Source organism: Gnatocerus cornutus, chromosome 8, assembly GCF_029298725.1.
Source record: "Gnatocerus cornutus isolate USDA-ARS CGAHR chromosome 8, icGnaCorn1.1, whole genome shotgun sequence".
Lineage (NCBI taxonomy): Eukaryota > Metazoa > Arthropoda > Insecta > Coleoptera > Tenebrionidae > Gnatocerus > Gnatocerus cornutus.
Genome location: NC_142240.1, coordinates 11475911 through 11482135, shown reverse-complemented (window position 1 = coordinate 11482135; position 6225 = coordinate 11475911).

Sequence of the window (6225 nt, the reverse complement as noted above, 5' to 3'; positions counted from 1 at the left end):
ACGGCAGTAATAGTTCATTTCATGTAGGACTAAATTTTCATCTGACTATAATTAGATTTGGGACATAATGTCATTCCCTCCACAAAACTGGTGACAAGACCCATCATCGCTAGAAATGGAACATCAAGACAACAAAAATGCGATACTAAAGTTGGAAAAAATAGAAATAGAATTTTATTGCGTTCTAAATTAACAGCGGCTAACGTGTAATCACTCCTAAGAATTCTCTTATCAACGCTAATTCATCAAGTTAATTTTGCGCTGAAAGCATAATTAACCCATTTTGAGTGACTCGTTTCTTTAAAACTGCTCTTATTTAATGTTTTTTTCGCTTGTAATTTGCATACTGAAAGGTTGGTTGATTTTGATAGTGTAAAAACACCTTACAAATAGTTAAAACTACAAATAAAGATGGAAATCACAAAATATAATTTTCTTCTTGGCATGCTGGTTTTATGCTTTTGTTCAGTTCCACTTTTTATTTATATATTATATTATAAATATTATTATAAATATAATATAAATATTTATATTATAAATAAAATAATCGGGAATGTGTTTCAAACATTTTCCTTCTTAGATCAGATTATCTTTTGTGCGGTTTCCAAGTGTTATTTTAATGGGATCATTTCACACCCCTAAACTAAATTAACCCGCCCATACATCTCCGCGTCCGCACATTTATTCCCAATTTATTTTTTGTGGAAAAAAACGTGCCAGTGATTTTAATTAAACTAGTCGTTAAATTTATTGTTGTCAACCGATGAATCCTTATAAATCAATTTTAAATAATGACTTGACAACATAGTTGTAATTTATGATGTTGTTAAGTGACTAATCTAATTGTTTCTTGGAAAACGAACACGTCTTCTGCCAACTTTGTAAATTATTTGTAGCAACTTAGAACATATGTGCACTCAACAATCACAAAGTGCTTTTTAATTCAAATGAGCAACGTAACAGAATGCTTTATCATGTTGCTTCAAGAAGTTGTAACTTTATCTGAACTTTATGTCACATATCTTGAGCGAAGCTGCGAGTTCGTGAGCATTTTTGAATGATATGAGATCGTCCGGAAATACGTTATTGAACCGGAGGATTAATTAGGGAAAAATGAACGCTGTCACAACACAACGGGGTTTGTCTACACGCGTTTTTTACCCAACCCTTCATCCGTGAAGACGAGTGCGTCATTTGTAATTGTTCCCTTTGCGGTGCATTAAATTTGACAACGATAGTTAATTCGGGACCTCGAACTTGAAAAGAGCAGCGGGGATCCACGCAGGGAAAAATTTCCAAAGGGAACATTCCGTGAACAAATTTAAGACAATACGGGCCAATGGATGCGTCATTTCATTGTTTTTGTTTCTATATATGGTTAGCCGTGATGAATGAATGCATAAGGGCCATTTGTATATTGTGGACACGGTACCTCCCAAAATGTGGGGTGTAATGTATTCCACTATAAAATTATAAATTATTTTACCAGTGTGTGTGTAAAGAATAAAACTGATAATGATGCGGCACAATAGTTTACGAACAACCCACACTCCTTATAAATTCATGACGAACAAAAGAACGACTGTCACGTACAAAGGGCCATCGAATAATGAGACAGACGATTGACCCCCCCGCACCAGAGCAATTTCGCCCTTGGCGTTCAATTTGAGGGGTAATAACCCTAATTTTGTAAAATGGATAAAGCGATTTGAGCGGCAAAGAAGTACGACATGTGGTGGACGTACACTGGAAACTGTTAAAACGGCCTGCGTGCAATTCCGCGGATTTAACGGAATTTGTGTCTTTGATTCCTTCCGGATGACAGGCTTGTCTCATCATTTAAGAGTGGACCAGAGAATCTGAAATTTTCCGCTCTCTGCGCGCAATGAAATTTCCATAAAAGAAACTCTCGCATGAAACAGAGTCAATCCATAACCACCGCGTTCCAGCAACAATTCTCGACATCCATCGCCTCTCTAATCCGTTTTCCAGTCGTTGTTTCAACCCATTAAATTCAAGTCACACAATTCAATGTTTTATAATCCAGTAAGACTTTAACAGTCTTCCTAACAAACTCGCTTTCAAACCCGTGTACTTCAGTTTCTTGGAAGAGACCACTGCTATGCTACCTGATGCCTGTCTCTGACAAATACAAATTTATACAAATAACTTGACACCTCAGATTGATATTAATCGATTCCTTGTGGTTGGACCTTGCTTTCTCATCTCAAGTGTATTTGGCGGCGGCGTAGGTAAAAAGGGTTGACCTCAAATTGGCGGTTGCAGCGAAATATCATCTGGGATGATGATGAGATTTCGTGGAATTTCATGATTTAAGCAATTGTGATTAATGACGAAGTCGCGCTCCAAGGCTTTGCCCGGAAATTTTTTTCGAATCGGCACTTCCCGAAAGGTTTTCCAGTCTTTACACGTTGAAACACAGTTTGAATTGTGAAACAATGCCGGCACCTGACTCGAAACACTTAATTTTTAATAAACCTATGATGAGTGCAGCTAGAGTTTAATTCAATTTTGCGCTTGGAAACATTTTCTCTCGACTTGACTGTTGAAATCATATCAAATTTAGTTTGTTGGAAAGTGAGTAAAAGCACACAAAAAACCGCGCATCTAAATTAATTTATGTGCTTGTATAATCAAAACCCTTTGATCCCTTGTTTAATTTGGTCGATTAATTCGGTTTAAAAGCTTTCCGTAATACCCATCTTAGAGGCGAATTAATGCAGTATTTACTTTCGGCCCAAGTGTAAACAAAGTTTACCTTCAAAGATCGCCGTACATTACACTTTCATAACCTTTAAACGGATTCACCTAAAAACCGTCTTCTTCTGTAAAGGATTAACTAAGTGACCTAATGTCAACAGAAACCTCTAAAGAATGAATTATTATTGGATTTACTAATGGCCGCGTTTGACAAGTCTCCGGTCACATTTATAACAATAAGCTGTGGTAATAAAAATTAAAATGAAGCCAAACCCATCATTGTTCTTTCCATCTAAAGGTCGGAGAAATTGGCACGTGTGCTGCGGGATTAGAAACTGTCAGTCAACACCGTGTAATAGCTTTCGATAAATCACGACACGCGAGAAAGTGTTTTCAAACAAATTGTTTATTGTTATTAACTCGGTACATGGGTGGCCCGATGAAATCGTGTCAGCAAAGACAATCGATATAGACTTCAGAGACTCCGGCGTGGGTTTACGCCTCAACACTCACTTTTTCTTCAGACTGAAGGAAATTATAAATTTTAAATAAAGTCCTCTCATAAAGACTAAAAACTCGGAATCGTACGGAAAAAATTAATTACTTTCAGACGAAGGAAGTCAACCGTGTCGCAATATCAGAGTAATTGCTTCAAAAGTATACTAATTGAGCATCTGAAGCATGCTATGCCTGCAGTGATTGCCATTCTGTCGAGGAAGAAGCTCACCCCCCTTCCAGACAAGTTAATTTTGCAGTCATAAAATTCTGTTTTTGCATACACGGCACGAATAACGAAATATTTTAATTGTGTGGTTCAGAATCTTAATTACACTAGTCAACAAATTTTAGAAAAAAATTGCACTTGAGATAAGTGGAAAGTCTGTTTCTAAATTATTTCATTTCTAAAGTGGAATGGCCTCCTGATTACAAATCTGAACTCGGTTTTGCTTCTTCATCAGATCCGGATTTAGAGATATTCTTGAAATATGATTTTTTTATTATATTATATTCTTATACAAACCTTCATTTTATTATTTTTTTTTAAGTTGCAAAGTTATTGAATTGCTCGTCAGTGTTTGGGGAAACCAATTTAATAAGCTTTCCAACGACCAATAAAACTAATCATTCGGGATAGTACTTTTCATTATATTTTTGAAAAACTAATCTCATGTCCCAAAGCATGTTACTTTTTAGCGATTTCATTGCTTACAAAATCGTGATTTCTAAACACACATCAATTTTTAGAGTAACTTTAATGATAACACAGGGTTCTTACTTTGCTTTTGGGACAAAAACGTTTTAATAATTGCTGCATAATTTTTATCTATGATCTTCCATTCTAACCATTGAAATTTAGGCGAAATTGATCGAAAAACTACAATTTTGACGACACTAAAATTAAACTTTTTGCAAACTCTTCAAATATCAACAGAAAGGATTTTTTTTCTTATTTCTTACCCTATGTTTTTTGTCCTACAACTCCTACATGACATGAGATAACAACGTTATTTAACACACCGCGTTAGAAGGCAGAGATCTTAAACCTTTATTATAACACATATTAAGTACAATTCCAAGAACCAATTTAAGAGTTCTAAGCAAAAAATTAAGAAGTGTTGAAAAACCGTTCGTTTTCCAAATTTTTCATCAGTTTTTTCTCAAATATTTTGGGAAAGACTAATTACTCTTCCAGCGACTTCTAGAGTTCTTTCATTATTAAGAATTCAATTGTTAGAATAGGAAAAATCGAAAAAACAAAGATTAGAATGTATTTTTTTTTCTGTGATTTCTGTGACAAATTGGGCGTTTTATTAAAAATTAAAGCATTACATTTAATTTTATAATTTATAATTTCAGCTATTTTCAAATACGAACTAACCAGAAATAGCAATGCCAGTGTTGTCCACAATCAGATTTCACATGCAACATAAATTAATACGTAAAAATTTAATACACTGCTGTTAAACATATCTATAATTGAGCTTTTGTCCTAGTTTGAACAGGAGCACGATTTATATTCTCTCGATCAACTTTCCATATTCTCAGTTTGCTTGAATTCTTGAAATATTTGGACCGTTTAGTGTTCTTTCTCTATCATCCACGCAAAGCTGATTTTTTTTTTAATTTCGCTTGTGCAATCTCCTGCTGCACACTGACAAGCCCAGCTAATTACGTGGTAAAAATAAAATAATGTTGTTTTCCCTGTCTTCCGAGAAGCGGTCAGGGAACAGCGTTATTAATATTCCTGAAGCTAGTTATGTAAAATATTAACTCTGGCTCCGGTATTCGCTCTGAAACAATATGTCCGAGTACGCCTCGTTTAAAATGCATGCTGTTGCATACTCGTTCCACACTTTTTATTTTTCCTACAGATCCCATATTTATTCAGTATTAACGCACTTAATACGCAGTGTGGGTTTAGGTTGTTAATTTGGACCTCGATCCAATCATACCGGCCGTAATCCGGTCATCACCATCACATAAATAGTTAATTGCTGATTGGATTCCGGCATGAGTTACGATTGTCTTATGATTATTCATAACTAGCCCGCGTAGGATGCCTGTATAAATAGTAAATAATAAAGCGGCTTCAAGCTCATACGTGAGATCGTTAAGACCTTTTATTTACATGAGAGAAATATTAGCGTGAAGTGTGTTTTAATTGATGTGGACTGCCGTAAAATCTACTTCTTGCAACAAATTACCAAGAAATAGGCCCGTGACATATTGGCACCTAGTATTTCAAACATTTATTACAGATATTTAAGATGAAAGCTAATTCTTCTTCTTCGGAGGAAATCAGTAGCAGTATGAGTCTTCTAACATCGTGTACCGAAAATAGCTCCTACATTGTCGAGTTGTTTAATTTTAATGCAAACAGTATCAGTGGGATTATGTTAAAAAATAATTTATTGCCTGAGATAACTTGAGGACATAAAAGCGAAAGTCCGAGTGGCAATAAATCATAACTGTAGTAGTCTATATTCTTCCTCTGGCTAGATCCTTGTCGCTTGCAATGCATCTTAATTTAGAAACACGTTGTCATTTTTCTTTTCGTAAATGAGAATATTTGAATATCAGATAATCTCACTTTAATAGACACATTTTGATTTCAAAAATAGTTATTAACATATTGAGAAGATAAATAGAAACATTAGTCGTAAGAACCGAGTGGAAGAAGAAAGAAAAAAAGCGCTTCCAATTACTCGAAATGGCAATCGCCCGTTTTCTCCTCCATCCAAGGAATTTTTCTTAATGGTATTCTCGATTTTAAAACCACACCAGGTATTAAATTCCCTTTTTATTGATTTTCGAATTTCGGTAAGTGTCCGGACCTCATTGCTGGGATCCTTTCAATGAAATTAAAATTTCTTTGAGACATAAAACGTCGCGCTATTTCCAATCGATTTGATGGAGTTATGAGGTTGTTAATCACCGGCTCCATTTCGTCCAGCATCATTTTTCCAAAATGTCAAGACTGCTCGATGTCATCGAAAAAACAAA